The following is a 22,091-nucleotide window of genomic DNA, read 5'->3' as shown; positions in this document are numbered from 1 at the left end:
TTCAGTTTGCTTCCTCAACACTTCCCTTTGCCAGGAATTTACTGCTACTGTAAAAATTAATTTGACCTACCATAATGCTTGGGCAAGTTTTGTCACCCAGACATGAGACTGGCCTCCAATTTCCAGAAGGAAGAGGTGAATAAAAAGTCAGATTTTTATGGTGGCTATTCTCTCTCATTTCTCCAGCTCCAGCTTTTAATAGTGCTCTCCTCTCTTCGTCCTGTAATATCTTGGCTGGGAGGATAAATAAATAAATAAATAAATAAATGTTATCCTGTCAGCCTGGGTGGAAAAGACACCAAGGGAAAAACAGATGTGCAGAGAGAATATGCAAAAGAGAATAAAACTGATGAGAGATGTGGTAGCAGATGGGAGCAAAGTCTGAAAACTGACCAAGGTAGTGATTAATAAATGATCCAAATTTTCAGCTATCAATAAGCCTGGTATCTGAGATCATTCATGCTTTGAGGAAAGAGGAAAAAAAAACGCGTTATTCTGATAGGAGGTACAAGTAAATTTGCATACTTTATAGATGTTCCTTAGTCAAAACATATTATTGGTCTTAGTGCAAGATGAATTCAGTGAACTGATTTATAAATGAGATTATATTAGCTGATTTATCATTATCTTTAAACCCTAAAATCTATGACTCAGATAATTTTACAAATCCTTCATCCAAAAATAAAATACACATTGCTCAAATATTTATACTTGAATCTTTTCTTATTAAATGGGCTGAAATTGCTCTTTTGTTGTAGACTACCAGAGAATAGAAGCATCAGTTCAACAGCCTTGTGATTTTTCTGCCCTTAAAGCAAGAGCTTTGCTGTAGAAAATATTATAGAATTTCTGCCTGAAATTATCCCCTCAGGCCATCACTAATGTAAACCTAAACAGATAAATCACTCACTTTTTGCTTTGGTATTTTAGGATGCACCACAAGAGAAAGAAATAAGCAGTTATTGTGAATTTCACCAACATAAATAAAGCTTTTTGGGGGAAATCCTTGAAACACAGTTTTAACTGCTCAATTTTAAAGTGGCGGTAGGGCAAGCAAAAGAAAGGAGACTCCATTATCAAAGAAAACAGAATTATAAAAAATATTAAATTACAGAAAAGACAATGCCAGTAGTATATTGATTTCCATGGGGGTTTACACTTCATTAGATGAGCAGATAATTACCAGGTTACTGCTGATGTGTTTCAGGGGTCTTTGTTTCCCAGCATTTTATAGTTGCTGCCTTTATCTATTTGTAGAATTACATACATCAGAATTTATTTATTTTTTACAGTGCTACTAAGCAGTACTATAAACCTTTGAATACCCTTGGAGACTCTACAGCTTGTCCACTCATTACTTAAGTGCCTCATTCCATCAAGGACTGAGAAGATGCTCAGAGCTATTTTGGTACCAGATATGTCTTTAGGACTGAGGATTTCTATAGTGAAATAGAACCACTCAATATTCTATGTGGGAAATGCACCACACAAAAGCCTCATGTATAGCTTAAGCTCCGCAATGATGATTAAAGGGGCTTGAAGGCAAGAGTAAATAGAGCTTTGTGCAGGCTCTTTGCACCTGCGTGAACATTACTCTAATTGCTTAGGCTTATTTACTTTTCCTTTCACAGCCAGAACCTAGAGATAAGCTTCCCCTGCAAATCAGTTTGAATAAAGCAGTCTGCACCAACAACAGAAGGAAGTGAGCCCATAAATGTGTTCATTTTACTTCGCAGGCATGAACAGTCCATTATTACAGACAATTATTCCTACTTCTTCTCCAACCAAACACTAAGCAAAACATGAAAATTAAAGCTTTCGAGTTGGCAGTACACATCCTTAATCAGAACAGGATACCACATAGATAACAGTGGTGGATCCAGGATCAATGTCATAACCTTAGCTTTCCAAGTGGTCTCTGACAGCTAAAGACAAAACATCTTCAAAAAAAAAAATACACATTTTCAGGGATAGGTGGGATTGAACTGCATGTCTAAACAAACCAGCTAACTCTAGATTCATATCTTTATACTCATTATTTCTAATTGCCTGCACCAGAAATACGTGATGTGGAAGTCAAGATAGGTCCCTGCCAGTGCTTACTGGCAACCAGAATAATGACATTGAATTTGTTATTGTTATAAACCTGCTGCACCATAAACATAATTTCTACATAGAAGAGGTATAGAAGAGATGTGGGGTTAAATTTAGATTATGGTATAACAGACAATGCTGGTTACAAATTAATATTTGACTATTGCTAAGAGATACTAAAAGGTGTGAAATGAAACGTTAAGTATAAATAGTCCATTTTGTGAATGAAGAAAAATGAAAGGCAGATCTGATCTCTGGCCTGCGCATGTTCAGAGAAGACCTATAAAAGGCAGAGCACTGGTGCAATGAGAGCATTCACTGATGGCAGTGAGCTACTCAGGGCTGTGGGGGTAAGAGGAGATTGTGACAATCCACCAAAGGATTTCAGAGCAGAGTGAATGACAGCATATCAGAAACCCATCTCCAACCTCACACGAGCCCCAGGAGATTCTGAACTAGCTGTTACCACACAGGGTTTTGAGTTATAACATATATTTCTAAGAAAACAACAGCTTAAAACTATTCTGTATATTATAAAGGGTTAAAGAACAGAATAAGAACATCTTTATGCCATAGTACAATCCAATGATGCACAAGCTGTATGCAGTTTAGGTTTGTCCACCTAAAAATAGATATAGGAGAAATAGAAAAAAAAATAATAATAATAACAGCAAATAGCAACAGGAGGAGAAAAATTTTGAGCACATTCCACATAAAAAGTGCAAACACACAGACAGGACTCTTCAATATGTGGAGTAAATGGCAGAGAGTAGAATCCCAGGAAAGGCATCTCAAAAGCCACAGGCATCAAGGTAAAGAAAACACGAATGATTTCTTACCCTAGATAATAAAAGAACTGAAGGGCATCAAATAGCTGTAGCAAGTGGCAGATTCAAACCAAAAAAAGGAAGGCACTTGCTCACACAGCATCTAGTTAAACTGTAAGTTTTCCTGCCAGAGGGTATTATGGGTGCTAAAATCACACCTGGATTAAGAAAGTGATAAGACAAGTCCATACAATAAAATCTCCTTTGAAATAGTATCACCTGTAAGTGAGGAAGTGCTTAAACTGTGAATTGCTAGAGGCTGGGTGGATATTCTAGGAAAGTATGACGGTGCTTGCTCTGTTCTTATACACTTCTCTGGGTACCTCTGCTCTCAAACAAGTTGTAGGTTAGATGCACCTCTGGCCTGACTAGTACAATTTTTGTGTTGTTTAGACCTTTTATTGGTCTCAGTAAAATATTTAGCTTGGAAAGTGTAAGCTGATGCTACCTATAAGTCAGAGGAGTAAACCATGAAAACAAAATAAATCTGACAGAGGAACAGCTCTCATTTCATAGGAACAGCTTTTATTTCATTCCTTCATGGTTATCCTTACCAGGATATTTTTATATCCACCTCTCACAGCTTTTCCTGCTCTATTCTTTTCTACCTAACCCATTAGCAAAATTTTATGCCAAATTATACCCACGGAGACTCAGTAGTCAGTTAGTAGCTATCCTTGACCATTTGCAAGAGGAAACACAAGAGTAAAGGTATTAGTGAAGACTGATCAGAGTTTGATTTAAGAAAGTCCAGACGCTAACAATGCTCTCTGCAGGAATGGATAACAATAGCTTAGTAGAATGGTAGAAGAGAAGCCTGTAAAGCCTTCTACAAGTCTGGTAGAAGGTTTTGTTTTAACTCTTTCTCAGTGAAAAATTACCCAACCTGATGTTCGATCACCAAAATGATGATGTTGGATTATTTTTCCTCAGTGACAGATTTTTAAGGGCAAACTTCATCTTTTCATTTAGAAAAAAATGGAAAGGTGCTTGTTTTGTAACCACAAACTCAGCTGAATTCTGTGTCAGAAATGGCATCAAAGCATCTCATGGATTTGTCATTTGGGTCCTTGTCTCTCTGACTTCTCTACACCATCTGCCCTGAATGAACAACAGATCCCATGAGGTATAGCAGTGATTCAGAACAAAAATAGACTACAGAACACATCAGAAACCCAGAGATACCATTTCATAAGGTAGAAGCATGCAGGAGCTATCTGGCCTGATGTTTCCTGGAAACATTTCTGAAATGACATTTTGGGGCACAAACAGGGATTTTACCTCTCTCTCATCTTTCATTTTTGTAGCATAAGTCCTGAATCTGGGGAAGCCTAAACGCTTTGCCACTTTAGTATAAAAGCTCAGTTTTTAGAGATTAGGTGAAAATCAGTGGCAGGCTTAGGATGAGTTAAGAGTGTATCCAGCAAGATTTTTCCACAGTGACTGGGAGTCCCAGCACCTAAGCTTTTTAGAGCAGGAGTCAGGTTTTGATGAAGCTTTAATCCTATCACACCTTTGTGTTTTAACACAACATGAAGTCATAAAAGTCAACAGATTTGAATCTGGAAACATCTAAGAGCTCAACATGCCAAGCAAAACATTTTTACTTAAGGCATTACTCTTCTCCCTGCCATCAAATTTTAAATATTGTAATTGCTGTTTCCAAACACTGACATTCCACTTTGCTTTATTAGTTAGTATTTAGGTACTAAGTAGTAAATGGAATTGAGTCCACTGGGGTTTGTCACACTCCACAATTCAGAACAGAAGAAGCTGAAGCATCATTCTTTAATAGTGGCATAAGTCCTTGTAAGAGCAATAAAAGCTGCCACTTTCTTTATGAGGCAAGCTAAATGCCATTAAAATGATGAATGCACTAGTTCCATTTTATTTGTTCAGCCTTTCCCAGCGCTATTCCCACAACCCTATTTAAATCACCAGCTTGTATTCTTCATAAGTTCCTGTGTGCTTGAAATGCACAGACGTCTAAAAAAGAACTAAATGCCCTTCAGAATGGCCATAAAGTTTTATTATTTTCTTTTCCAGTGAGCAAACAGTTAAATAATTGAAATGGAGATGAAATACATGGTCAAGATTAATCCCCGTGTTCTGAGGCAGCTCTTAAGAGAATTTTCCAGGTAGTTTAAGAGATCAACCTGCTTTGCAGCCAAGTGCTGCTGGTTATCTATGGGAAGTTGAATCTCAGACTGATCAGTCCCTCTGGACTGCAATACAGAACAATAATGTTCAGATCAAAAGCATCCTGATTAAATAACCTAATTAAGAGGTACATGGAACTGGTGTTGCAGCAGATTGTTTTCCTCCTATGAGGATGTAAAAAAAACTCCTAATTTACCTTCTTTTCAAAATTAAGGGTAAACATTTGCTTCCAGTGACATGTTTATGACCTATTAATTAGTTCCTACAAGGATAGTTGAAATCCCAGCCCTCCTTTAACATGGTTCAAGCAGCTAAAATTACCTTCAACTAAACATCCCATGACATAAACTGTGAAAGAAATCAAACACATCTCACTGATGTTTGGGTGGGTTATCAAATACGGATCTCCAAGGTGCTAGTTTTAATGTCACTGGAAAGGAGGAGGGAGTGGGGAGAGAGAGAGAGGAGAGAGAATGCAAGTAAGCACACCAGAGCAATTAAACCTCTAGACAAATGAGCTGTCAACCAACTGTCTGTAACCCACGGTTTACGTTAAATGAGTACTTGAAACCCAGTGGCCAGCATGTGCTGTATGTCAGCAGGACATGTAAGTCTGCTCCAGATCTTACCTACACAGGAGGATTTTTAGCTCAGTCTTGAGTTTTAAAGATACTTTGTTTAATCCCTGGTGTATTAGGACAGACAGATATGCCTAAGGAAAGGGCTTAACTGGATAAGAAATGCTAAGAAAAAATAGACCTGGAATAGTCACATGCTGAGGATAGCACTGTAAACCTAATAAGTGAATCCCTACATTTTCTAAGTTCTGTTACACACCTTGCAATTTCAATCCAAAGATGCAGCTTTATGGTCATAAAAAAACAATATACATTCCTACTAAGATCAGTGATCAGTTGTCCTACATCAGTTCTAGCCATCATGCTGCTGTGATGCAAAAATGGGAAGCATACAGGAGAATGGATGCCCCCAAGTCATAGAAACAAGATGAAATTTTGCAGCATGCACTACAAGGTGAGGCCCTTTGACCAGATGCAGCCCACCTAACCAAGTAACTCAATTTAGGAACGTAAAACTCTACGTTCCTTCTGTAGTCAACAGGAAAGATGGGCACTTCCAACATCAGTTAGAACATGAGGCAGTCTCCTGGAGCAGCTAACTGCATTACTCCAACTGAATAAGCAGCAAGGGCCCTGCGCTTCAACAGTTTGATCAGATATGTACCCACCCATGGGCAACACAACCTGTGCCCTCAGACTAATGACAAAAATCTGTTATAAATTAGGGATCGCCCCCTGGATGTGGCAAAATTCTGGGTTGATTAGTCAACCATCGCTGGAAGTCATTTGGTTTGAGATGTCCCTCACGAGGCATTTTTAAAGAGCAAGGCCATGATGAGGCCATTTGGAACACAATGTGCAGCTCTGGGCACCCAGATGCAGGGAAGATTAATCCAGTCTGTAACAGTACTACAACAATCAAGGAAACGAAGAATTTATCTTCCAAAATCAGATTAAAAGATGCTGGCTTGTTTAGCCTAAGAGAATAAAGGTTTTGGAGATTCTGACTGCTTTCTAAAAACTCATCATGACGTACACAGCAAAGGCTAAGAGCTTTTTAAACTAAAAGACAGAGCTGCTACAATAACAAATGGCTAGACACAAGCCATTAAGAAATTTAGCCTGAATATTAGACAAAGGTTACAAACCTCCAGAGGACTAGAACAACTTTTATTAGGGGCAACTCCACCACTCAGTTACATTTATGCTGGACTATGATTAGTTGATGATTAGGATTTCCAGCACTGCTGCCTGCGATAGCAAGGAGAGGGACTCATTAACTCACAGGGTCCTTTCTAATCCAATGCATCCTTGGCCTCAAACATTTCTCTTTGTGAACTGAGCATTTTCTCAGCATTGCCCTGTATTCAATGTGTTTATGTGTCATGCCAGGTTTTCAAAGCCCTTCATGCCTCACAGAGACAAAAGTCAAATTTTCAGAAATGGTCCACAGCCACAGAACGTTTGTCCTTGGATACACCTAGCTGAGTGTGCTGACTCTTCAGCAGCTGGTGACATTTTCATTTCTTTCTTATCATATGATAAGAAAAACAGGCTCAGCCTGGCTAAGGTAGAAGCAACGTGCTGTTTTCTCACAAAAAAAAAAAAAGGGCAGGGGACAGAAAACAAAGCAATGGCAAAAGCTAAGAGGATATATTGTGAGTTACCAACATACTCAATTTTGATACAGAATCATATCCAGATAAAGACAAAAAATCGGTGTCTAAAATAGAGCAGTAGAGGTAATTTCTCGTCATCTGAATACCACCATATAACCATAATTTTAAGTAAGCATCAGTATCTCCATGAAAGTATTTCCTGTGCAAGGCAGCAGCCCACACCCATCAATAAAATTCAAACCGTACCTCTGCTTTTTTTCCTTTACTTTCAGCACTGTATACCATGTATACATATATATGCAAACACACAGAATCATAGAATATCCTGAGTTGGAAGGGACCCACAAAGATCATTGAGTCCAACTCCTGGCTCCACACAGAACCACCCAAAAATCAGACACTGTGTCTGAGAGCGTTGTCCAAATGCTTCTTGAACTCTGTCAGGCTCGGTGCCATGACCACCTCCCTGGGGAGCCTGTCCCAGTGCCTGATCACCCACTGGGTGCAGAACCTTTCCCTAACACCCAGCCTGACCCTCCCCTGTCCCAGCTCCACGCCGTTCCCTCGGGTCCTGTTGCTGTCCCCAGAGAGCAGAGCTCAGCGCCTGCCCCTCCGCTCCCCTCGTGAGGGAGCTGCAGGCCGCCATGAGGCCTCCCCTCAGCCTGCTCTGCTCTGGGCAGAAAAAAACAAGGGACCTCAGCTGTCCTCATACATCCTCCCCTCCAGACCCTTCACTGTCTTCACAGCCCTCCTTTGGACACTCTCTAATAGTTTTATGTCTTTTTTTATATTTTGAGGTGCCCAAGACTACTCAAGGTGAGGCCACACCGGCACAGAGTAGAGCAGGAAAATCTTTCCCCTCAACCAGCTAGCGATGCTGTGCCTAATGCTCCCCAGCGTATGATTGTCCCTTTTGGCTGCCAGGGCACACTGCTGGCTCGTGTTCAACTTGCTGTTGACCAAATGTGGTGGTTTTACTCAACTAGGCAGCTGAGCTCCACCACAACCACTCTCTTGCTCTCCCTCCTTAAAGGGAAAGGGGGAGAAAACACAATGAAAATGTGTCAAGGGTTGAGATAAGGACAAGAAGATCACTCAACAATTATCATCACGGACAAAACAGACTCAGCATAGAGAGATTAATGTAATTTATTGCCTATTACTAACAAGCTAAAGCAGTGAGATACTAAAAGCACCTTCCCCCCATCCACCCTTTTCTACGTCCTCCACCGAAGCGGCACCCCAGAATGGGAACGGGGGCTGCAGGCAGTCTCTAACACTTTGTCTCTGCTGCTCCTTCACAGTCCCTCTCTGCCCCTGCTCCACGTGGGGTCCCTCCCACGGGATGCCATCCTTCCCAAACTGATCCTGAGTGGGCTTCCTACAGGCAGCAGCTTTCCAAGAACTGCTCCCCCATGGCTCCGTACCACGGGGTCCATCCCCCAGGAGCAAACTGCTCCAGCACGGGTCCCCCACGGGCGGCAGCTCCCCCCAGACCCCTGCTCCTGCATGGGCTCCTCTCCACGGGCTGCAGCTCCGGCCCGGGGCCTGCTCCTGCGGGGGCTCTCCATGGGCCGCAGCCTCCTCCAGGCCACATCCACCTGCTCCACCGGGGGCTCCTCCACGGGCTGCAGCGTGGAGATCTGCTCCGTGTGGGACCCATGGGCTGCAGGGGGACAGCCTGCTCCACCAGGGGCCTCTCCACAGGCTGCGGGGGAACTGCTGCTGCGTGCCTGGAGCACCTCCTGCCCTCCTTCTGCACTGACCTTGGGGTCTGAAGCACAGCTTCTCACTCCTCACTTTCCCAGCTGCTGTTGTGCAGCAGGTTTTTCCTTTTCTTAAATCTGCTGTCACAGAGGCACAAAAAACATCACTTATCGGCTCGGCTCTGGCCAGCAGCAAGTCCCTTTGGAGCCAGCTGGAACTTGCCGTTATCTACCATGGGGCAGTTTCTGAGCTTTTCTCACAGAGGCCACCCCTGCAGCTGCCCCTACCAAAACCTTGCCACCTAAACTCAATACATCAAAACCCCCAGATCGCCTTCTGCAGGGCTGCTTTCCAGCCTCTCAATCCCCAGTCTGTACATGTATCCAGGGCTGCCTCTTCCCAGGTGCAGAATTTGGAACTTGCTCTTATTTAACTTCATATTGTTGGTGATATTGTTGCCAGCTTCCAGTCGACTGGGACCTGTCTAGATTCCCAAGACCTCCGAAAAATAATTGAGAGAGATTACACAATGACATCAGCCTGCTCTCTGTGTACCCTGGGAGGAATTCCATTGGGCTCCATAGACTTACATGCATCCAGCTGGAGCAGCAAATCCCACACAAGCTCGGGGTCGGCTGGGAGTATATCATTACCGCAGTCACAGTCCTCCAACTCAGGGCACCTGAGGTTCCAGAGCCTATCGTTGGTGCTGAAGACAGTGGTGAAGAAGGTATTAAACATCTCTGCTTTGTCTGTGTCCCTGTTTGTGAGGTGACCATCCCCATCAAGTTTTCTGTGGCCCTTCTTTTGCTGCTAACATATTAAAAAAAAAAAAAAATTAAAAAAAAAAAACTTTTTATTGTCCCCCACAGTTTCTAATCAATTCTAATTGAGCTTTGGCCACACAAATTTTCTCTCTACAATGGTGAACAGCATCTCTGTAGTCCTCCCATCTTGCCCAACCTTTCTTCCAGTAGCCATACACTTTCTTTTTCCACCTAAGCTCTAAAAGAAGATCCCTGCTTAGCTAAGCTGACCTTCTGCCCCATCTGCTTGACTTCCAACACTTTGGAATTGCCTGTTCCTATGTTCTTAAGAGGTGATACTTAGAAACAGCAGTACTGACAGACCCTGATGTGTTTAAAAGCAGTTTCCCAGGGGACCTTACTAACTAGTTACCTGAGCAGCCTGAAGTCTGCTCTTCCCAAATCCATGGTTGAAGTTTTGGTGGCAGTTTTCTTCCTATCACCAAAGATTTTGAACTCGACTACTTCATGGTCACTATGGCCAAGATGGCCACTAATCTCCACTTCACCCGTGAGACCCTCTATGCTCAAAAGTAACAGATCTAGGAGGGCACTTTCCTAGCTGGCTCCCTTACTTTAGTACCTGTAGCAAGAAGTTATCAAGCTGTTTTAGGAGTCTCCTGAATCTGTTTGTATCAGCTGTGTGCAATTCCCCGTTCATGTCTGGCAAGTGTGAGAAACATGCCAAATTTTCCACCAGTTGAAGAGACTGAGATTTGTGTCTTTGGCAACAGTCATCTTTTAAGAATGAATCCAAAGGGATGATGAAAATGTAACAGCATGAGTCCTAACATGTTCTCTAACAAAACCATGCAACTTTATACAAGAACATACAATCTAGCTCAAGTATGTCTCAGGCCTTGAGGCCTACAGTTATCCCTCTGATGTTGGGATCTCTTCATTTTTCCTCTTTTTTTGGTACAGGCTCTTGTTCCATGAATGAGGCTTCCAGGCACTGCTTCAACATTGGGGAATGCAGTAACATCTTGTGGTATATTTGTATTCATTTCGGTGAGCACTCACCCTTGCAGTGCTTTTATATGCCTAACAGCACATGCACCTGCATTTTTTCTTCCAGTTTTACTGTTATAATTGACGTTATTTTTAATTTGTCATAAAAGGCAAAATGCATTTTACTTATCCTGATCTCAGCAAGCAATTGAGAAGGTAGGAGCATTAAGTAGCTTCCCAGCACTCTAAGGCCATTCATTTTCCAGATTTTATTACTAAAATTGATAGGTTGTGTTCAACCTGAGGGAACAGGAGCATATTTAGTACTTGTTAAGCCTTGTATTTCAGATTTAGAAATGCCAAAACAGAGCAGCTTTCAGAGTCCTGCACAGAGTTAACGTACAGAGTAACTTAGAGTAATTTTAAGAATTGGTCCTGATAGTAAATATCATTAAGAAGTACTGTTGCATGTAGTTAAGCAGATGAAAAATTAACAAATTTTCTATTCTGACTCAATTTTCAATTCTGACTCCTAACATCAGTTCTTCCCAGTAGTCAGGAGGTGGCAGCCTTTTCAATCACTGTAGAAATAATCATCATTTTTTCTTCCCCATTATCAAGAGAACTGAAAAGTCACTTTAAAAATGAGATTTGGGAGAGAAGGGAAATTAACATCAGTATTACAAAAAGGTTCAGGCAGGAGAGATTTTACTGCCATCCCCATCTCTTCCTCCCCACATCCCCCCTCCTACCACCACCACTTGGCTCTTCATTTTGGAAATTCCTGTTTATCCTCACACAATAAGAGGTATGATCATAAAATGGTTCTCTCATCATTTCTGATTTGCAACTATAATATTTCCCAAGGAGATTATTGGATTTAAATCCTCTTTTAAAAGAAATGTTGTGCATCTCATTCATGTCATGAGCATGAGTAATGCTTTTCAGATTTAAGCCTGGAAAACCAATTCTTTCTGAAAACTCAGTTTTGTCCACTGCATTTTCAAATACATAATAGAGTTTTTATAGTGGTAATCTGAGGAAAATTTTTTAGCAACGCATGAATAACGGAAAATCACCTGAGATGGAATCCCTTCATATTATTAAATATTCAGGACACTATATTTAAGTAACACTACAAGAATAGCAACCAAAGTAATATGCGTCTTTCAGAGGTGGAGGAGATGTTGAAGTGATATAAGATGTGTGGTTTCCGTTCAGTGGTTTTCTGATTGAAGCCTGAAGAGAATTCATAACTCAAACTTTTTTTCTTCGTCTGCATCATATTAAAATTAAACCCCCAACCTGGGTCAGGGTGTAGGTCTCTGTCTTGACAGTTAGTTTAAATACTTGCAATGAGCTGCTTCCACCTCCTCCTTCCTGCTCACAGAACACTTGAACGTCTTAACCTCCTGTTCTGATGCTGCTTCACATCTTCCAGACAATCTCCTAGCACAGAGATTAGATGCTCTTGAAATGTCTTTTCTCAGATTAGAAATGCAAATAAGATTCCTGTTTTCATTCTCCAGAATTAGAAAAGTCACCATCAGTTCTCTTATATATTTAAAATACTGCTGGAGACAGCCACAAACTTAAATGAAAATGAATGCACACTGCAGAAGTCCATTAGTAGGACTGTTTTCCATGATTGCAGTTAGAAGTAGGGATTTGTAAAAAAAAATCCAGTGAAAAAGTGCAGTATAAATTGCAGCTACATAGCAGCAGACTGATATCATACGACTCTTTAAATAATGCATAGAGAAGCTGAGTCACCTGTGGTAGGAACATTTCAGGCTGTTGCATAATTCAGGAGCTTTTGTTCCTATAAAGAATACATTAAGGCTTTCAATTCTAAACTTCTAACAGGTCTATGGTCACTTGACAGTGATAAATAGTGACAATTAACATGTTGTACAGTTTAAACATCTCACCATTTGACTACCATTTTTCTCTTTCTTCCGCATTCCTCACACCTCTCATGTCAATTCCCTGACTCTGGGCTTCTTCTCACTGAGGCTGAAGAGAGCTGACTGCTGTCAAGGCTTTCCCAAGGAAGACCAGACAGACTCACGTGGCCATTCAGAGCAGCCCAACACAGTTAAAAGCTTGCACAAAATGCCAAACCCAAGCAGCAGACAGGCTGCTCTGTTAATGACCTTCAGCTATGTGGAGCAATGAGACACCTCTGGCGTGGTTCTTTCTGCTCCAGGGCACACAGGGGGCAAGCGCAGACTCAGCCTTCTTCAGCTAGCCAACAAGCATCTCATGAAAAGTTAGCCAGCTTTCTGCAGGATCTTCAAGCAGTTACCAATAGAAATAATAATGATTCTTCGAACACGGGAATTGCTAATTGAAATGTTTATGGCATGAGCTAGATGGATCAGATGAGTGAACCACATTGGTCTTTTTGCTGGCATGGAAAACCTATAAAAAATATGTTGCTTTGACTGTGTTGGCCACAATTATGAATGCCTGGATTTTCACACAAGACAGATCTAGAGGACCTAAAATCTGATGTGACACCTCATGCCAGCTCTTAAGTTGCATTTTTGTTAACTATCAAATGGCAATTAAGACATTGCTTAGAAACAACCTCCTGTGTTTAATCTGCTAGAAAAATATGGACTTTGAAATCATGCCAGAGCAATAGGAAATGTTTCTGTACTTCCCTAGTTTTATCACCATGAGCAGCACAGGCTGTTAGGAAGTTTAAATAGGACTTCCACTGCCAACAATGAGAGTTTATTATTACCTGTATTACCTTACCTGTATTAAATTATACTTTAACATATTTCAAAATGCCTATATTAAGATTTTTTTTTCCCCACAGCTATAGCAAGTAAATTGAGAGGGAACCATGCTGTACTTCTGCTGATCGCTTTAAGCCATTTACTGAAGCTAGATTCTGGAACATGTCAAGAGTTTTCCTTACCGTAGAAGGTTAGAGAAGAGGAAATAAATAAGCTTTGATCCAGAACTTGACCTTCTCAATTTTAAGAATGACTCCTATGACTTCTGCTGAACCTTGGGACTAGAGCAGAGACATCCAACATTGTTGTCTATCTGTCAGGTTACCTGGAGTTTGGCCTCTTATTTGCCTCAAATATATTCACACATGGGGACAGTATTCATTTTCTTTTTCTGGAGTGGCAGAGCAGAACAGGATGTTTGTTAAGATTAAAAGCTAGAGCTAAAAAATTTAAGATAAAAGAGCCCTTTTGGCAATCAGAAATTTTGTCTAAAGACTTGACAATTTATTATCACTAATGAGAATCAACTCAACTCTTCAATGTCCTTCCACATTAACACCATTTCTCTCAATAAACAGACCTTGGTAGCTGAAAGCCAAATTATATTTCTACTCTTAAAGCAAAAATTAAAACAATAAAATAAAATAAAATAAAATAAAATAAAATAAAATAAAATAAAATAAAATAAAATAAAATAAAATAAAATAAAATAAAATAAAATAAAAATAAAATAAATATGACAGGAAGCCTTTGAAAAGGACCAGTAAAGTAGATGTCAATTTTGAAGATAAGTAGTACATGCAATGTACCACATTGTGTAGATGATACATCCATCCTTCAAGTAGAACAATGTGAAAATGCAAGGAAAACAAAAGCCAATAGTCACAAACCAAGACTTTAAGATGAAGTCAGACTAATTAGATGAAAAAAGTCTTTAAAATTATTCCCACAGAAATACTTCTGTCCAACATGTGAGGTGGAAGGTGAAAGGAATGGGACTGAAAGCAAGATAGAGCAGGGCAGAGATTGGAGAAGGATAGAGAGTTGTCTGGAGTGGTGCTTTTGGGCCTTGCCTCCAGCCTTCAATTTTGTGTGGGAATTCTCTGATATTTCCTTTCCCAAACTTTATGATTTAAAAAAAAAAAAAAAAAAAAAAAGTCTCCCTAATGTTTTTTCTAAGATCAAGCAGCGCTGATCCTAAGCACAAGTCTATTCATTTTTCTTCTTTTTCTGACTGGTTCAGGGGACCAACATCCTGCCCAGTTTCTACCTTTCACATAAGCCAATAAGACCTTATCCTTCACGGTGAGAGAGGATTTGGTTAAGGCATCTAAATCTCATTTTCTAAGTGCCAGAGGACAGTTTACATACCAAGCTCTGAGGGCCTTTCATACTCCCTTGGCAGGAAGGACATTGCTGTCCAATGATTTCAGCATCCAAGACTGAAGGACCATCCCTTAGAGAAGAGAAAAAACAAATCATCAAATGAACACATTGAAAACAATTTGTTTTAATATGGTTTCTGTTTGGTGCCTGTTTGTTTGTTTGTTGGGGGGGGGGGGGCTTTTTTTTTTTTCCCCAGAGGGTTGTGTCTGAAAGCAAATTAATCAGTTATAAGCACTAATTAACTTTCAGAGAAATGTCACTAGACAAACAGCACAGTTGAAAAAAGGGATCTCGTGTGTTAAGGTGAGACTGAACGCTCATTACAGACAACGTTTCTGTCTCTGATGAAAAAGAATTTTTCAAAATTACTGTGTAAACTACACAGAGATGTACTAAATCCTTCTGCTGTTAGGGTAACTGGAAGCTCAGGGACAACAATCCTGAGCAGAGTCCATCCCACCCCTCCCCACATCATTTTGTTTCAGTGGCCCTGTGGTGTCCAAATGTGACTCAGCTCCCTGCTGACTACACAATCACTGTCAGGTGCTTTTTACACCAGCCTTGCAAGGCCACTGTCACAGGTTCCCTGGGGCTTTTGCTGCCTGTGCCAGAAGATGTCTCCTTCTGACATAGTGGGCATTTCATGCCACTTCAAGTCCTTGCCTTGCGACACGGGCCAAAGAGTGTCTGAGCATCTTCCCCTCTTCACTCAGCTGCTCTCAGCGGGAGGCAGAACTCTTGTGTCATTCTTTGTTTTAAGCTGATTGCAACCCAACTTCTAAATTCGATGGAAACTACAGACAATTTTGAGCAATACATCTTAGGGAATGCTCACAAAAACATATATTTTTTAAAAATAGCAGCCTACACAAGCTTCCACATAAGTTCTAAAACAACTGGCTGAGCAGATTCTCAGCTTTTTATTCCAAGCTGAATTAAAAATACATATTAATGTCTTCAGCTGATGTTTATTTTAAATGAGTCTTGAATGTTGGGATAATTCTGAGTAGTTGAAAAAAAATGTCTGTACCAACATCTAAGAGGTCAAGTGCAGAACGAGGTAAATAGACGTTAAACAAAACATAAAGTGATTTTTTATGAGGTTCAGCTACTGGAAAATTAAATCACGAGGGTATAAATAATGGAAGCCCAGATGTTTTATATGAAAAATTGTTAAATAAATCACACTTTCTTTAGCAAAGTCAATCAAGTAGATATATTTGAACTTGAGTAAGTCATGGCAAGTACCACGTACAGGATTCTCACTAAAAACTACATCATGCAACAGCAAAAGCCATCAGTAGATAGGTTGCAAAATGTTTAAAAGCCACCTCAAAGAATAGCAAGCACTGGGGTATTTCCATTATGATAAAGTCTTTTGAGAGTTCTCAGCATTCATCAATGTTTTCAACCGCATCCTAAAAGTAAAAACGTTATAATGGTTGATAAATTGAGATAAGGATTAACTACATTGTTAAATAGTGATAAGTAAATCATGCAGAATGACCTGTACCTTTCATACGCTGTGCCCATTCAGTCAAAATATGTTTTCCATGGACAAGCAGAAGCACAAAATCTATGAAATTTCTCTGCAGGCCACATCCAAAAAACAGGGAAGGGGAGTCAAAAGGAGGGCACTGTATTCTGGAAAGTAATGACAGGAAAGGTCAGTAACTCTGAAAGTCAGACTGGTTGAACAATTGAACATGAGCTCCCAGCAGTATCCCGTAACAGAGACAAAAAAAAAAATAGTATTTGTACAAGCATGAAAAAAGTGATTAGAGAAGAATGATGATTTTACCACAGTTTCAGACAAGGGGAAATCCAGTTTGAAGTCAGTGGATGAAGTTCGGCTATTTAATTTATTAAAAGGGTGTTGAAAATCACTCAAACTGACTGACAACTGAAAAGTAAGATTGAGAAGTAAAGAAGCTGGTTCAGCAACAGACTAAAAAAGCTCACTAGTGTGGCAAAAAGAGACTGACTTGTATAAATGTCTTCACATGGAGGCAATACTAAATACCAGACAGCTTTTAATCAGACTAAACAAGAAGGATGACTACACTGATTTCAGCTGATTTGACTGATTCAATTGGGGAAGAGCAATGTGTTTGCAAATGCAGAGGCACAGAGCTGCTGTTTTCCAGGGAAGTAGCACATGCTCCATTTCTTGAGGTTTTCTCACCAAAACCGATATGGCAACAAGTCACTTCGAATCAACTTACTGAAAACCTGTCTCATTTAAATTCACATGAGATGCACATTGCCTTCACACTGTCCCCCAAGGGCAGTTACAGACCCAGAGAAGAAAGCCTCTCATGAGCTAAAGGAGTTACCTCTTGGGAGATAAGGACTCAGCTCTCACCTCTATCAAACAGGATTTGTATGGCACCTAGCTCATAAAGCTTCGTTTTACCTAGTTTTATGTATCTAAAAGCAAGATGTCTATTTAGCATGTACATGTCTGAACCGTTTTCACCCTTAGCAACTCCAACAGCCAGCGGAGAGAAGCAGGCACAGTTGGAGAGCTGCTCTCTGACAATTCTCAAAACAATCACTACACAATGGGGAAATCATGCTTTGAAAAAATCTCTGAGCTGATTAAAGGAAGGCAGGCAGGTGACTGGCTTGTACTTGGACAATAGCATTCTAGACATATAAATAAGGGAAGGCCTGCCTTAGCCTCCTTGAAGAGGATATTAATATTTATAAGCTGCTGTGAAAATAATACCTTAGAGACAATATTATTAGGAGCTATATGAATAGCTATGATAAATGACATCAAAAAATCACAGTGTTTAAATTTTTGCAAAGCTCTAGGGTAAAAGAAAATTTAATCTTGAGGTACTAAGGAAAATATTCAGAGAGTGGGCCAGATTTCTGAACGCCACAAAGAAGTACCAAATGTATTGACTCCATGTACTCCTTCCTTGGTGGCAAAGACAGCTTAAAAGACCTCCCTCTGAAACAAAGTGAGGAATTTTTGGTTTGTATTCCATTTTAAATGGTAATTTTTAACCACTCTTGCTTGCAGTATGGCAACAAAGTTGTGCCAGCACAGTTGGATGGGGTACTGCATAGCTCTGAAATGGCAGAGGACAGTATAGTCAACTCAAGTAAGACAGGCAATCCATATGGCAATCCCCTTATGACATGGAAGAATGGTGTGACATCTCTTTTGACCAAAAAGTAGAGCCTCTCTTACCTATACAAACTCTGGAGACAACAGTTCAGGTGACCACCCTGAACAGCAAAGTAAAGAACATAGAGCAGTGGGTTTCCTGTCCGCTTGTAGGAGCAGATCCTTTCATAAAGATGTATCCTTACTTAATTTTCTTTGGATTTTGTTCCAGCAGTCAGATGAGGAGGAAATGTTGCACTTCCTTTATAGTAAACCTTTATCAGTACTCTGAGTGATCCATTCTGCAGTCTTTCCTTATACAAGTAGAGTTTATTCCTGAAACACAAGGCAGCAAAAACAGTGGCCCTGCTATAAGGATCAGATATGACTTTGGCTAGCAAAGCCTCATGTCACCACACCATGCAGCAAACTTCCATTGTGTGCTCTTGCATGCACCTGCCTGTCCCTCCAGCCAAGGTTTCTCAGCAATTCTGCAGCTAAAACCATGTCAGAAAGCAATACATCAACCACCACCAAAACAGCGGTGGTTTTGCAGAACGTGGTGGTTTGTGCAGAAAGCTCTGTTAGGAGGCAGCGGAGATTTGAGTAACGTGTTAGCTGGACTGGAAGCAAAATTCTCTCTTTACTGAGGCAATTTATATTATGACTCTTTTATCTTTTAGACCTTTTTTCACATTATTTATTTAATAGAATCATAGAATGGTTTGGGTTGGAAGGGACCTTAAGGATCACCCAGTTCCAGCCCCCTGCCATGGGCAGGGACACCTCCCACCAGACCAGGTTGCCCAAAGCCCCATCCAGCCTGGCCTGGAACGCCTCCAGGGATGGGGCAGCCAAAACTTCCCTGAGCAACCTGTTCCAGTGCCTCACCACCCTCTGAGTAAAGAATTTCTTCCTTATATCTAATCTAAACCTACCATCTTTTAGTTTAAAGCCGTTACTCCTTGTCCTATCTCTACACTCCCTGATAAAGAGTTCCTGCCCAGTATAATATAGTCATTATACATGGTTATGGCAGTTCAAATTGGGACGCTGCCAAAAAGACTTCTTTAGCAAGGTCTGAGGTGTTGGATATTTGAACAGAGCATTTTACTTTAATAAACTTCCCCTCCTCTGCCTTGAAAACACATTATGGGGATTTTCTCACATTGTTATCAAGGAGCTGGGGATGACTGGAGAAAAAAAAATTAAATATCTTTATCCAACATGAGATTTTACATAGTAAATAGCAGAGAGATTTTTTAATAAAACATGAGGGGCTAATTCACACTGAAGAGACTCAAGTACATTGTGACCATTCCCTGTACTGTATTTGCAATTTTTCACCCAGTTTACCAAAACTTTCCAATCAATATCTCAGCTGATGTTTCAATGTAGGTTAAATAATTTTAAAAGATTAAAAGAGCAGATTATATAGGACATACACATATTGTATGATGACGTTTATAAGGATCCGTTTCAACAAAAGGGTCAGCCCTAAACATGAACTAGGATATTCAAGAGACAGAAACCTAAATGATAAAAATAACACAGCAATAAGACCAGTACCCTGATTACCGTGATATCCTCTCATGCAAGCACTGCAGGGAGAGCAGGGCAGCCTGCAAGCAGCCTGTTGCAGCTGGCCAGGCACCACCGAGCAGGACTTGGATGCAATTCTGGATCTGCACTACAAGAACAGATTTGAGCACTCGAGCTCAAGTATAAACCTACAGAGCCTATTCAGCCTTGCCACAGGAGTGTGATCAGTCAGAGCAAGCTTTTCTGAGAGGGAATTATGTTAACTCCCGAGAGAGCATTTAGCTAAACAGTTATTTTAAGACAGCAATTACATTCATTTTTCTTTTACATACCTAATTATTAAGAAAAGATGTCAAAAGGTGACAGGAAATGTAAATTTAAAAATTCCTAGAGCAGAACAAAATGTTAAAGAGCAAAGTACTGTAAATAGTCTAGCCTTAGTTTTGTTGCTAGGTTGGGAAATTGCCCTTGCTTAGGTAGTTAACTCCAATGAATATGTATTTACATATTAAAATTATCTGCAAATAATATGAATAAATATAAGATTCCAAATTCCAGAATTCCCCATTTTCTTTCCTGGGCCATTTTACTTTTTACTCAGAGACACTAACACATCTTTCTCTTCCCAGTCCATTTAAGTAGAGTCTAAGCAATATCCTGTCTCCAGTAATTTCTCCGTTTCCACAGATGAACCTGTGTGGCTAGAAACTTTGAGCACTAAACAGTCATTAGAGAGACAGCTTCAAGCTCCAAGCCTGGTGAGCCTACCTGGTGTGATCTGAAGTAATGGTACTTCTCCGTTTCTACCCATTCACATACCAATTCTTTTTCTCTTTGCAAATTGTTTTGTTCCTTACCAGTAGCTCAGCTGAATCTTCCATTCCCTTTCATTTCACCGTGATTATGTAATCTTTTTTAATTATGTTGATTGTCTCCTAGATAAAATTATAAAATCAAAATAACCTAAGCTATGGCAACAGCATACAATCTAGACCATTTCTGAGCCAACTTAAGCTGTCGTTTCCCTTTTCTTATGTGTTCGTCATAAGAAGGGCCTATCATGTTGCAATGCTCTTGCCACTATCTTCTCTGAGTGGAAGAACTCCAACATGACATACATTTTTTGCAACAGGTAAGGCCTCAGGCACGAGATACATCAACAATGTATTTTTTCTGTCCTTCCCAGGAAAGTGAGAATTTTAAAGCCCTTAATGTCATAAATTTGTCTCTGAAGAATGCAGCCTTGCCTTGTGCTTCGAAACAGAAAATCATTCTCAATAAATATCTAATATACCATAGAATAAATATAATGAATTAGTCATTACTCCTTACCATAATGTAACAGCTTTCCCGAAAGCCAGGCTTTATTAGCATTATGAAGAGGTGTTGAGACAAGGATGAGTGTTCTGGGGATTACTGCAGTGGGAAGCAAAGATGAAGCAGTGGCACATCCTGAAACGCAGTCAGGGTGCTGCCACCGACTCTGCATAAGACCCTACAGATTCCTGCAGTTTTGTTTGTAACTCGACAAAGAATTGCCTAATAAATTACAAAAACATTTGGCTCTTTTTCTCTAGTTGCTCATAAACATGCACATTCTTAAACAGACTCATGGATTCAGTGAGTCTGTAAGAAAATAGCTCCTTTGGATACTTATTTTGCCATTAAAACAAAATAATAAGACTATTATGCAAAGAAGTAAAAAAAAATGCAAGAGGCATTGAAGGGTGTTATCGAGCAATGGTCAGTACCAAAATACCTATACCCCGAGGTTCAAGTCACGAACTGGCTTCAGCTGGCACAGTTTTATCGCTTTGAAAATTATTTCACTATTCTTATGTCTTGTTCTCATCTTGTTAGCTCACAGTTTTCATTACAGGTTTTGCCCCTGGGTGCAAGTGTGTGTGAGTAGGGGATATCTATAGCTGGGCTCTGAACTCACATACAAACTCACATAGCTCCAAAGCATCAATAAACATGCAGGTACACAAACATGTAATCTGTCATAAGAAGATCTGCAGAGCAGAAACTAACATGCAGTAATGCTTAACATCATGAATTGCTGCAGAGAATATCCAGTCATATCTGCAAATCTAAACCATATTTTGCTTTTTTATGAGTCAATTGATAAAACATATGTCATGCATATGGTCTATGAGGAAGCATTGCAAATAGAACAGCTGCTAACTTAAGGAGTTATAATAGAAGAAAAAAAAAAAAAAGGTTTTCTCACAATTTTCTCATTCTTGTTTTGTTTACTTTGTCAGATATGCCCCTGGACTAGTCATCCCCAGCACCACCCTGGTTTCTATTTAAGACTGCCAGCAAGCTAAGAGGCCCCTTGGTTCAAACACTGTATTTCAAATTGTGCCTTGCTCAGAAGGAACTGTGACACACCTGGATGGAAAGAAGAGTTCATATGAGCTTTAACTAAGCTACACTATTATCTTCTGCAGCAGTGAAAAGTTTCCACACCTGGTGGGAGAGACTATTGTGTACCCTCCCAGCCTCCAGTTGTCCAAGGGATGACTGCTTTTATAACTCACTATG

General features: G+C 40.2%; 2 protein-coding genes across 7 annotated transcripts in view; one reads left to right on the top strand and one right to left on the bottom strand.

Annotated features, from left to right (window-relative positions):
- LOC310901092 (uncharacterized protein) overlaps positions 1-21,797 on the bottom strand; it is a 275,956-nt gene extending 254,159 nt beyond the window's left edge. For 2 of the 3 annotated variants that reach the window (XR_014585591.1, XR_014585592.1), the window contains exon 1: positions 71-21,797. The gene's annotated coding sequence lies outside the window, so the exon portion shown is untranslated. The remainder of the gene's footprint in view (positions 1-70) is intronic. The other variant, XR_014585590.1, reaches the window with a different exon arrangement.
- BEGAIN (brain enriched guanylate kinase associated) overlaps positions 1-22,091 on the top strand; it is a 161,298-nt gene that overhangs the window by 124,343 nt on the left and 14,864 nt on the right. The gene's annotated exons all lie outside the window — the stretch shown is intronic.

The sequence above is a fragment of the Anser anser genome, assembly GCF_964211835.1.
Source record: "Anser anser genome assembly, chromosome: 5".
NCBI classification, from domain to species: Eukaryota; Metazoa; Chordata; class Aves; order Anseriformes; family Anatidae; genus Anser; species Anser anser.
The sequence above is the reverse complement of the archived record's forward strand: the minus strand, read 5'-3'. Positions and strand labels throughout refer to the sequence as shown.